The sequence below is a fragment of the Schistocerca gregaria genome, chromosome 10 (assembly GCF_023897955.1).
Source record: "Schistocerca gregaria isolate iqSchGreg1 chromosome 10, iqSchGreg1.2, whole genome shotgun sequence".
Lineage (NCBI taxonomy): Eukaryota > Metazoa > Arthropoda > Insecta > Orthoptera > Acrididae > Schistocerca > Schistocerca gregaria.
Genome location: NC_064929.1, coordinates 199117608 through 199131379, shown reverse-complemented (window position 1 = coordinate 199131379; position 13772 = coordinate 199117608). Strand labels below are relative to the sequence as shown.

The 13772-nt window shown below is 39.8% G+C and overlaps 1 non-coding gene across 1 annotated transcript; it reads right to left on the bottom strand.

Moving 5' to 3' along the window:
* Positions 1-2524: 2524 nt before the first annotated feature.
* Trnag-gcc (transfer RNA glycine (anticodon GCC)) lies at positions 2525-2595 on the bottom strand. The gene has a single exon. It is a non-coding gene; the product is annotated as a tRNA-Gly (tRNA).
* Positions 2596-13772: the final 11177 nt, after the last annotated feature.

Here is a 13772-nt window from a genome sequence, read left to right as displayed (position 1 = left end):
AGAGCTCAGACAGAAAACCACTTCTAAGCAAAGAAGGGAGAGCAGAAAGGTGGAAGGAGTATATAGAGGATCTCTACAAGGGCGATGTACTTGAGGGTGATATTATGGAAATGGAAGAGGACGTAGATGAAATTTGAGATATGATACTACGTGAAGAAATTGACAGAGCTCTGAAAGACCTAAGTCGAAATAAGGCCCCAAGAGTAGACAACATTCCATTAGAACTACTGATGGCTTTGGGAGAGTCAGCCCTGAAAAAACTCTGCCATTTGGTGAGCAAGATGTATGAGACAGGTAAAATACCCTCAGACTTAAAGAAGAATATAATAATTTCAATCCCAAAGAAAGCAGGTGTTGAAAGGTGTGAAAATTACCAACTATCAGTTTAATACGTCACGGCTACAAAATACTAACACGAATTCTTTACAGACGCATAGAAAAACGTAGAAGCCAACTTGCGGCGGGATGAGATTGGATTCCATAGAAATGTTGGAATACGTGAGCCAATGTGAACCTACGACTTATCTTAGAAGATAAATTTAGGAAAGGTAAAACTACGTTTCTAGCATTTGTAGACTTACAGAAGGCTTTTGACAATGTTGATTGAAATACTCTCTTTCAAATTCTGAAGGTGGCAGGGGTAAAATACAGGGAGCGAAAGGCTGTTTAGAATTTGTACAGAAACCAGATGGCAGTTATAAGTAGGGCATGGAAGGGAAGCAGTGATTAGGATTGTAGCCTACCCCCAATGTTATTCAATCTGCATATTGAGCAAGCAACGAAGGAAACAAAACAAAAATTTGGAGTAGTAATTAAAACCCATGGAGAAGAAATAAAAACTTTGCAGTTTGCCGATGACACTGTAATTCTGTCAGCAAACGACCTGGAAGAGCAGTTGAACGGAATGGACAGTGTCTTGAAAGGAGGATATGAGATGAACATCAACGAAAGCAAAACGAGGATAATGGAATGTAGTCGAATTAAATCAGTTGATGCTGGGGGAATTAGATTAGGGAATGAAACACTTCAAGTAGTAGATGAGTTTTGCTATTTGGGAAGCAAAATAACTGATGATAGTCGAAGTAGAGAGGATATAAAATGTAGACTGGTAATGGCAAGAAAAGCGTTTCTGAAGAAAAGAAATTTTTTAACATCAAGTACAGACTTAAGTGTCAGAAAGTCATTTATGATAGTATTTGTATGGAGTGTAGCCATGTATGGAAGTGAAACATGGACGATAACTAGTTTGGACAAGAAGAGAATAGAATCTTTCGAAATGTGGTGCTATAGAAGAATGCTGAAGATTAGATGGGTAGATCACATAACTAATGTGGAGGTATTGAGTAGATTTGGGGAGAAGAGGAGTTTGTGCCACAACTTGACTATGAGAAGGGATCGGTTGGTAGTACATGTTCTGAGGCATCAAGGGATCACCAATTTAGTATTGGAGGGCAGCATGGAGGGTAAAAACCATAGAGGGAGACCAAGAGATGAATACACTACGCAGATTCAGAAGGATGTAGGTTGCAGTACGTACTGGGAGTTGAAGAAGCTTGCGCAGGATAGAGCAGCATGGAGGGATGCATCAAACCAGTCTCTGGACTGAAGACCACAACAACAATCGAAGTGGTGCGCTGTCGGGCTTGACTAGCAAAGGAGGGCGACTTGGAAGGGGGGGGGGGGGGGGAGGGTGTTGACTAAGCAGTAGCGGCTCCGGTCACGGAAACTGACAAAGGCAGGGCGAGCGATGTTCTTACGATATGCCCCTCCAAATCCGCGTATAATGACGCCTATTGGCTAAGGATGAAACGGCGGTTAGTCGGTACAGCTGGGCATTCCGAGGACTGTTTGGATGCAGTGCATGTCCGAAGGAACATTATATCGTACTACTTAACAACGGAGATACTGCTATTTCGTAGTTACCATTATTTACGGACGAGGTCTTCACACACACAGACGCTGTTTTTGTTACGCTGTGGCGGACATTGTGTCTAATTACGCAAGAATTTTCAACGTTAGCTACCCATTTCGGACATCGATTTTGTGTGTGTGATCTAAACTGCATACGTTTTTCTATTCCATTGGAACCATTCAAACAGGACCCCAGTGGGAGAGCAAGTGTGGAACCTAATCAACCAGGAAGTCAGGAACGAAAGCCCTGAATACAGAAGGTAGTGACAACCTTTTACGTCTGAATTGGTGACAACTGAGCGCTGCCATTGGTCAATGGAATGTAGCCATTTTGGTCGCAAGTAACACAAGAAAGTACTTGGGAGGATTGGTTTGATTAGCGGCTATTTTAGACCTCACATTATAACGCCACACTACTGAATTTAGGTCTCTTTTTCTATTACTTGCAGTTTGTAATAGTCTATACTGTCATAGGAAACTACTGTGTGAAATGCATCGCGAACAACTGATTGAACATCGTCATTTATTTTTACAAACTGCAGTTGGTGGCTAAATTTGTTTCAATAATATGTATATTACGCTTCGTGGAAACAAAATACGCATGTAAAAATCTTGCATCGGCCGGGAATCGAACCCGGGCCGCCCGCGTGGCAGGCGAGCATTCTACCACTGAACCACCGATGCCTATATGAAATACGGGAAGAGAAAAGTATATGTGCAAAGGAAGAGATCTGTGTAAGAATATTTCGTTTTCAATATGCAATATCCATTCTTGGAACAGCATAGGCTGTTGTCAATTTCATGACCTTTATCTTCCCTTGTCCCACGTCGTTGAGAACGCGAATACCCACGTGTTTGAACCGCGTCTCAAGCTGGCGACACGTATTCACGTCGCGTATATATCAACAATACGTGGATATGGGTGTGAATGAGGGAAACAATCAGATTTATTTTATGTTAATATAAGAGGTTAACAAAAAGTGTCCACTTTTCTGTAGTGAAGAATGTCAGTGTTGTGCACTAAACTGCTATTCGAAGGCAGATCGTGGTAACAGGTTTTTCCGACTTCCACAATGCCAAAGGCATGCAGAAAGATGCAAAATATGGCTGCAGCGAAATGGAAGGAAAGATACATTTCCACATTGGTGTGCTAGAATATGTGAAATAAATAAATATTTCTAACATTGTCGATTAATTGAAAGTAACTTTTGTACAGAATTACTTGGCTAGTACAGTTTGTTTGTAGTGCAACTGGTAGAGAGCTGGATTGTAAGTGCAAGGTTGGCCCCATATAAGCCTCCCCCCTCCCCTTATTCCTCCTGCTCGATGCACTTTATAAAACTGTCTCCTTAATTTTAAATTCCATATCATATTACATTTCAATGTCTATTTCCACACATTACATTTACTGACTGTATCCAGTCACATTTTGCTGTGGCTTAGTCTGCTTCAAAGGGAAAGAAAAAAGCAGAAAAAACACATTTCTAACATGTATGGGTTACATACTACTCTCCTCCTTTCCCCTGTCTCTGTCCATTTCCCAAATCCCCTTTCCTTGTCCATCTCCTACTCATTCCCCCACTCTCTGTCCATCACCTCCTCCCCTTCTCTCTCTTTCTTCATCACCTATTGCCCCTTTCTCTCCCCCTCTCCCAGCCCATCCCCCTCTCTGTCCACCTTCTCTCTCTCTCTCTCTCTCTCTCTCTCTCTCTCCTCTCCCCTCTGAAACTCCAAGTGCCCCCTAACTCTGTGCATCTTCTCCTCCACCCTCTCTCTCCATCTCCTCATGCTCACTCTCTCTCCCCTTCTCTCTCCATCTCCTTCTACCTCATCTGTCTGTTCATAGCCTCCCACTTTCCATGTCCGTTGCCACCCACACCTCTGTCCATCTCCTCTCCCCTCCTCTCTCTGACCTTGAGCCTTGCTTATTGTCTTATTGTTATTGCTGATTCAGATTCTGTAGTACTATTCCAATCATAAACCTATAAGCAATAAATACAACTTTTCTGTTTGCTAATAACATTTTAGTATTGTTTATGTAATTATATATTAAAAAGTATTTGTCTATATGTGTATGAACATTTACTGTTGCAGTAATGTGAAAAATTTAAAGAACATTGGAAAGGCATATTTTGATATTTTTGATAACAATGACATATATTTATATGTATTAAAATATGCATGTATTAAAGAATTAGGTACCCATAAACATGCCTGTATTAGAATTCAATGTAGTGTCAAAATTTCAAAACACTTGGTCAAGAACTTTCAAGGATGAATGATTCTGAAGAAACATCTGAATAGAAACTGCAAATGTTTCTAATCACACATCCCCGAAAGTTTTTGACTGAATGCTTTCGAATTTTGACACACCGTTGTGCTGGAATACATGTGTGTTTTTATATACCTATTTTTAATATATGTAATATATAAATTTTCACAAATGTAATACTAGGGAAACATTGCAACAAAAAATCTCAACAAAGTTACATAGCAACTTTCGGCAATTCACGATTTTCAAGCTAAGGAACATTTATGTTCTTATTTATATAGTTTTTACACTTGATCAATTTCAGATGAATCACAAGTATGGTGTAAAGAAACTGTACTGAGAAATCATTTAACAATTTATGACCACATTATTCTTCCCAAATAAGTCATTAAAGACAATCGTTTGCCATGCCCAACTGTCTGCATTGAGCTTTTTGAAAAACTGTATAATTTTGACAGAGAGAAAAAATTAAAAATTGTCTGGAACCTACCAGAAGATGTAATACGGCCATGGCATTGCGATAAAATGAAAGCTGTTTCTATTTAAGCACTTTTAAATCATGTGGTTTCAGTAGCAATTAAGTATGCAGTGGAACAGAAAGTACTTTAAAGTTCTGCTGTAACTGAATATATTATAGACATAGAATAATTTTCCTGGTTTAATCTGACAGACATCTGCTGTACTGTATCTATGTATTCCTAAAGCTTTGACTGCACACTGACCAGCGCAGCACCGCAAAACGCTATCAAGATGACCCTGTTAACACCAATGGAGAGAGCGAGCAGCACTACACCTCCAGGAAGTGCCTCCTAACAATGCTGACTTACCCAGCCGCCCGTCGCTAGTCGGTCCAGTTTGGCTGCAGATTTCAAGAGCATCAAGCACGTTGATACTTAGCCTGAGTTCTGTGACTAGAAATCAATATAAAGGATTTTGAATGTTGGGCTCCATAATGTTCCCCTTCTGTGCAGTCACCATGGAATATAAAATTATAAAGAATATAGCAACCAGACATGGAAACATTGTGATGTCACCACCAGACACCACATTTACTAGGTGGTAGCCTTTAAATCGACTGCAGTCCGTTAGTATATGTCGGACCCGCTTGTCGCCACTATCAATGATTGCAGATCGAGAGCCGCCACACGGTAGGTCTAGAGAGACTTCCTAGCACTCACCCCAGTTGTACAGCCGACTTTGCTAGCGATGGTTCACTGACAAAAATACGCTCTCATTTGCCGAGACGATAGTTAGCATAGTTTTCAGCTACGTTATTTGCTACGACCTAGCAAGGCGCCATTATCAGTTACTATTGATACTGTGAATCATGTAATGTCAAGAGTGATGTTCACCTTAATGGATTAAAGTTAAGTATTCCACCAGCTACGTCCGTTGTTTCTAAATTCTAATTCCCTTGTCATGTTCCAGACCTCAAGCCAGCCTGCGTGAGCTAAAACGTGTGCATTTCGGCCTTCTTTAGTAACACGGTGTTGGCTCTCCTGCCAACCACAACAAACATAATTTATTTATCTGGTTGCAAACCGATTTTGACTGATATCAGTCATCATCGGTGCATTTTTCTAATCAGTACATGCCATAAGTAGAAGTGCTGTCCTTGCTAGATGTTAGTTGTCTTCTGTTTTGCTTTGTAATTGTCATATGTTTAAAATGGCTACTCTGCAGCAGAAATCATTTTGTATTCTCGAATTGGCGAAGTGCAATTACATTACTACAGTGCAAAAATGTTTCATGCTGAGGTACCACATTAATCCTCGGAATGGATGGAACATTCACAGATGGCATCGACAGTTTCTAGATACATAATGTGTATGCAAAGGAAAGAGTCCTGGCCGCCCTCATGTTCCTGTAGAAAATTTTGCACAAATTCCGACGTAGTTCTTCAAAATCAACTTCTTGTGCCAGTTGGGAGTTACAACTGCCTACAACAACAATTTGGTGTACTTTGAGATGTCAGTTGCTTATGAAGTGGTGCAACTTACAGCTGTTACAAGCTCTGCGTCCCGATGATAAACGCAAACTTGTGACATTTTGTAACGAGATTCTTGATGCTATTGACAACACTTTCGCACAATGCATCGTGTTCAGTGATGAAGTGACTTTCCTTGTTAGTGGTCAGATAAACAAACACAATGTTCGATTTTGTGGCCTACAGAACCCACATGCAGCCATGAAACATGTACGAGATTCGCCCAAAGTCAATGTGTTTTGTGCGATATCCTGATCATCAGTTTACGGCCCATTCTTCTTTGATGGAAACACGGTTAACAGTCAGCAGTATCTCGCTATGTTACAAAACTTGTTGTTTCCGGGGCTGCACGAAGCCAACTTCATTTTTCAACAAGATGGGGCACCCCCTCACTGGAGTCACCAAGTGCGTGAATATCTGAATGAAACTCTACTGAATTGTTGGGTTGGTCATCAGGGAGCTGGCAACTTAACATGTCTCAGCTGGGCTCTACAGTCAACTGGTTTGACACCTTCTGACTTTTTCCTGTAGGATTTCGTTAAAGACAACGTTTATGTACCACCACTCCCACAGAACCTGGAAGAGTTGAAGAACCAGATCCGAACTGCCATAACATCAGTGACAAAGGACATGCTTGCCTGAGTATGGGAGAACTTTGAGTATAGATGTGATATTATTTGTGTCACTGATGGAGGATGTATTGAACATCTATAATCTGAACTTGAGATGTTCATAAACATGTGTGTAAAGTTTCAGATTCATACGTCTTAAAGTTTAATAAATATATGCATTCGCAATACATATATTCACTTTGAAACACACTGAATATTATAAAAGCAAGTTCACAGTGTGCGTGCTGTTAGATCTCAAAATCTCCCGGTTCGATCAAGGGTCGTAGCCCGCTATCCCTCATCCAAGAAGAAGATTCCCTTTTTTACCTGAAGGGCATGCTTTTGAAGATATAAGGCCTGCGAAGTTTTGCCCTCTCTAGAAATTTCTAGAACATTTGAGAGTATTCGAGACCATCCCACAACATTCCAGCATGTTCTGCAATGATCAAGGATGTTCTGGAACGTTCAGGAATAGTCTGGAACAGTTTCTTATCAGTGACAAAGAAAGGAAATGAAAAATTATTGCAGTGAATGAATAAAAACAAACAGTGAAGTGTGAGTAGTCAAAGTGATACAGTGACAGAATATAAATCGAAAATAAAGTGAGAAAAGTGTGTAAAGTGTACTTAGTGTATTTTTCAGTAAAAAGTTGATTTGATTTATATTTTAGAGAATGCCCAAACGTGAAAGAGGAGGAGACCTTGCCAGTTCTGAAGCAAACCATCGAAAAAAGAAAGAGCAGCAAAACATCAAGACAAACAAAGAGCGCGAAGCACCTTCAATTTCCAATGAATAACAATGAGCACCATGAGAAGCAGAGAACCGAAGAACAACGAAATGAATCGACTGAAGAATCAATAACTGTGACACAATATCATAATAAAAGACTGGGAACTCTAGCCAGCCATGAAAATATCACACCCTGTGAGAAGTGTGCACGAGAACAAGTAAACAGTAATTGGGAAAATGGACATCATCTGCCAATTTTGCAATGTAAAAAAATTCAGTTGAAGAATACCAGGATTCTGTTCAATGAATGGAAGAATTCGATTACAACCACTGGACACATCTCTGCAGGAATTTTTTAAATTACATGACTGAGAAAACTCCAGAATCACTTTCTTCAAAAGATAAAAATGCACAACACCTGCTTCCAAATGACATATTTCGGTGTCACTTCGATCAACATTAATAAGCATGAAAGCGATTTTTTTTTTTTTTCCATCCAAGGACAAATCTATCCCAACAAGGGATCATTACTATCACTACCCAACGAAGGCCATAAATTTCTGTAAGTATATTTCATTAGAAGTGAAGAACCACAAATTGATCAAGGATGCACAAATATCAGTGGATTAAGACAAGCAGTAGTCCAAGATGTACGGTGGATCTTACACAAATGTAATCAACTGATTCACACATTCAAAACAGCACTAGACCGAATGATTTCTGATGACTATAAAGTTATAATTCAAGCTGACAAAAGACCACCTGTAGGACACGTACATCAATTAAACATACCCCAGATAGATGTAGTTGCCATCATAACAATGAAAACACAAGCCAAGACATAATTGTACAACAAAGAGAAGGACTATGACACACTGCAGAGACACACTGTACATATTATACCCTCCAATATCCGTTAATATTTCTACACAGAAAGGAAGGATATCATTTTAATGTGAAACAAATCCAATAAATTGCCAGCAGTCCGCCCCCGCTAGCTGAGTGGTCAGCACAACAGACTGTCAATCCAAAGGAACCGGGTTCGATTCCCGGCTGGGTCGGAGATTTTCTCCGCTCAGGGACTGGGTGCTGTATTGTCCTAATCATCATTTTATCCCCATCAACGCGCAAGTCGCCGAAGTGGTGTCAAATCGAAAGACTAGCACCAGGAGAATGGTCTACACGACGGGAGGCCCTCGTCGCACGACATTTCATTTCATTTCAATTGCCAGCAGCCATTAAAAACTTGGTTTCAGATAAAGCACAGTTCAAACAGAGTTTGAATGACTACTTCTACTCTATAGATGAATATCTTAACAGAGACTGTTACATTTCAGTTTTTACAGCACTTGGTCACAACAGTCAAGATTAGGTATTTTGTGTATGATAAATTTATTAATAGTGGATAACAATGTTTCATTCTGACAGCGTGTTAATTCTGTAAATATCAGCTGTACTGATTTCTCAGGATCTATGCACCCAAATTGCGTGATAATGTAATCACATGTCAGTTCTAGTATAATATATTAGTCCAATGAATACCCGTTTATCATCTGCATTTCTTCTTGGTGTAGCAATTTTGATGGCCAGTAACGTACATGTCAATGTCCCTACCTGTTATACGTGGTACACAACAAGAAAAACGTTTGAACAATGAAAACAAGGAGTTCCAGTAGAAGATCTTGGAAGAATCACAAAAAACTGACACACTAGGCTGAGTATACACCATACATGCAAACAATGGTGAATGTTCCTGTCTCCACATATTGCTACACAAAATATGAGGATCAACAAGTTTCACAGATCTCAAGACTGTTGACGGTTACCTACGCCAGGTGCATAGAGAAGCATGTCAATGCTTAGGATTCATGGAATCGACAAAAAAAAAATGGCTCTGAGCACTATGGTACTTAACATATATGGTCATCAGTCCCCTAGAACTTACAACTACTTGAACCTAAGTAACCTAAGGACAGCACACAACACCCAGTCATCACGAGGCAGAGAAAATCCCTGACCCCACTGGGAATCGAACCCGGGAACCCAGGCGTGGGAAGCGAGAACGCTACCGCAGTGGAATCGACAACCACTGGTAATTAACTCTACAAGAAGCCTCATTCACAGCTTCGGTTGAACTTATTCGCGATAATTCTAACAATATGTAATTCACAGAATTCAGAACAGCCATGGGACTGCTTCAAAAAGAGTACGAGTAATGATGTACTGTACCAGATCCTACAAGCTCGTCCTGAACTGACCATTGAGTTCAACAATGACATCTCCAATGAAACACTCATTCGCCTAGAAGATAAATGCTTAGCAATAAACAACCAGACCTTAGGACACAACTTGGGATGCAAGTGCCATGAAAAGAAGCTACCAGTGTGTCAAATTTTCAAATTTTACCATACTATCATGGACCATATTGATAACACTGGCGGAATTATTTACTTGGACACAGCAAGCAGCCCTAATTAATCTATTGCCAGCGAAAATACGTGCTAAACAAGACATCACACTTGCACTGGCATCATCCAGCATTGCAGCCACACTTATGGAAGGAGGATGAACTGCCCATTCTCCCTTACAATTAGCATTTAATATAGCCGAAGAACTATTCCCGGAATATAAAATCTCAAGAGCATCTGGGTGGGGTGAGCTTCTACAGCTAGCTAAAATTATCTTCTGGGATGAATGCCATATGGCACATAAAAATCACTCTAAGAAATAGATAGAACATTACAAGATTTGCGACAAAACTCTGAAGTGGTGGGAGGAGTTCTACTCACAGTCTTAGATTTTCGACAAACACTTCCAGTTATCCCCAATTCATTGCTGGTAGACGAGATCAATACATGCTTAAAAATGTCACATATCTGGCCACACATACAAATAAAATATAAGAGTTGAACTATCGAAAGATGAAACAACAGCACATTTTGCTCAACAAATTTTACAAATAGGTGAAGGCGCATATCCTACTGACCAGATAAGCGGCCTCATGAAACTCAACGACTTCTGCAACTTAGCCACTGCTGAAAATGAACTCATTGACCAACTTTATCCAAACATTGTTCACAACTATACCAATCTGGATTGTCTACTTGAAGGGCAATTCTGGCAACTAAAAATAATATTGTCAATGATACCAACATAAATAATCAAAAGAAAATACCCAGTGAAGAAGAATATACAAATTGATCAAACTTCCCCACAGAATTTCTAAATTCTTTGTAAGTATCAGGAATGTCATTACTCTGTCTTCGACTTAAAACTGGATCTCCGGTCATACTACTCAGAAATCTCAACTCACCAAAACTATGTAATGGAACAAGGATGACTGTCAAGCAGCTATCGAATAACACCATACAAGCCGAACTTATGACTGGTAAGTACAAAAGACACACATTATTTATCCCTAGGATACCACTGATCTCTACTGAACTGCCATTCCAATTTAGAAGACCGAAATTTCAAATCAAATTAACCCACAGTTTTGCATTTACGAAAGTGCAAGGACAAACTTTAAAATATTGCGGCATCAACCTTCTCGTAGTTAAAACAAATGGCATGCTTGGAACAAGAGTACCATATGGCTCTTTAGCCAAAATTCCTGTAGTCTCAGCAATACTCCATATCTTTCAAGCCAATATGTTAGCATCTGGGAATGCTTCAAGCCACCATAATCTGCTTGATTGCCCTATACAATAGCAAGTGTGAGCCAGGTACTACCTCCAAACAAAGCTTGTACATCACAGGTAAAGTTCAAATGGAGTCCACGAAAAACATTTGGACCTCCAATCAATTGCTGTTTATTAAATTAGCCAGCAAAGTCAATATCAATCGCTTTCAAACTGCGATACACAGAAACGCTGCGACACCATGCACGTCGCAGAGGCATTGCTGTGACTCCTGCTTCTCTCAAGGTCAACATTATCTAGCTTGCTAACAAGTAGGAACTTCAAAAAAATTGTACATATGTACCTGGGATAACAAAATGAAAAACGTAGTTTATAAACTAATACAGTAAATAGTAATATTTGTACCTCTAGTACTTTAGAAAAATATTTACAGTACTTCATAAACAAATTTTTTACCTCTTATACTTTAAAGTTTACCATTTATTCCAACTACCACACAATATCATATCAACTCCTAGAGCAAAGCAGGGTACCCGAGCTAGCAGTGAATAAATGTAATAGCACATATGAGGTACAAGTTTCTTTTCTTTTTAAAAATGAAGTGATCAGTTAATCTTAAAGCATTATGTACAAATCATTTTGGATGCCTGCCACTGGCCATCACAACCTCTCTCCTTCCTTGTTTTCGTTTGAGCCGACTCCCACAGTAGCCAACACAACAGTATCAAATGTAAGCAATGTCATGACTAGGGTACAGTTCATGTTTTCATTAGTATGACTCTCATATAGTGTGTTTAGCAAAGGAGTGCCCGATTTTAAAATCCGATATCTCAACAGATAGGATCGATACAAGTGTTCCACTAAAGGTGTATTTATTGTGAAAGCTATGAGAATGTTGTGCAGAAGTTTGACAATCTGCTAATAGATGGCACTATATGCTGTGCACCTCGTACAATATCAGCGCGCATAATTAAACTTGTCCTTTGTAAGCAGTCTTTGCAATCAGATCACAATCTTTCCAAAATATCCAACAACTGCAGTATGTAGGTGCTGCAAAATAACAATGAAATTAGCCATCACATCCTGTAGTGTCTCAACCAAAATGGAGTCAGATGCCACACAGAATGACGATTCGTGCTCGTCCAACACGGTGTGATGGTTCCAGTAAACAGTGTCTTTCAATGTGGCCCACAAAAAGTAGTCATGAGGAGTCCTGCAGTAGTAAATTTGGAATAATCCAACGCAATGATTGTTCCCAAAGTAGTCGTCAAAAAAGGGAAACAGCTGTTCGGTGCGATGTAGTCTGGCCCCATAATAGCACGAGCCACTCGGTGCCTGGTAGGTCCTCCAACACTACATGTGTGGCGACAAATTGTTCCAAAAATGCAATGTAGTGTTCATGAGTGAAAAAGGGCTAATAATGACTCTGCTGAATGCTGAAGCCCAAATAGTAACTTTGGGGGAATATAGAGGTTTCGCTTCACACAAATGGGGATTTTCATAACCCCAAAATTGGAAGTTTTGTTTATTCACGACTACACTCAGGTGGAAGTGCGCTTCTTCTCTGAACCAGATGTGACCAACATCAAATCCTTCATTATTTATCATTGTGAGCATCTGGTTTGCAAAAGTCAACCCTCTGTCACCTATGTCGTACAGGTATGGCCTGGTGGCTTTGGATTTTGAAGGGAAATGTCTGTATGTACTGGTTTAGTATTTTCTGTAAGCTTGAATGCTTCAAACCAGTCTTTGCTGTAATTCTTCAGATGGATTTCTTTGGATTTTGCTGAGTAATTCCAGAAACCATGGCAACCTTTTCAGGATTAACTACATGTTGCCAGGGGCCAACATTTCCGAGTAGATAATCAGCCACGCTGCGTATACGTTGAAATTTGGTGAAGAGCTTGTGAATGGTTTTTGCATTGGGTACTTTTGGAATATTAAATCCTGTTTCAAAACTGTGTGTTATTGTCAGAGGGATGTGTTCTAACCTGTGGTATTCCAGCATCATCAAAACATATTGCTTAATGGAATACATTACTTCAACCTCTTCCTTTGGCATGCTAACCTTCTTTCACATTACAGTGGTGGAACTGGTCACTCTGAGCTGTGGCACACTGTTTTGTAGGCACTACGTATTGTGATCACAGCAGCGTCTGTTTGCAGATTTTCGAACTATTACCAAACTTTTGTACTTCTCTGTAAAATTCATACAGCTTTCACTATAAACATAGTATCTGTTCCACTTGTCTATCAATCTTAGTTTTTGAGATATTTAATTTTGAAATTAGGGATTCCTTTGCTGGACACCCTGTATCTAGCGCTCAAAGTGTTTACCTTGAGCTCTGATACATGCCGTAAAGAAATTCTGGGTGCACAATACTTCTTCATCTGCCTTTCGCACATTAAGTTTATCACACAATGGAAAATCCAGGATGGAAAGTAACAATATTATGAAAAGGAAAGTTGCTACTAACCATATAGTGGAGATGCTGAGTCGCAGATAGGCACAACAAAGACTCTCACAATTAAAGCCATTAAGGCCTTCGTCAACAATAGACGACACACACACACACCCACGCACACACACACACACACACACACACACACACACACACACA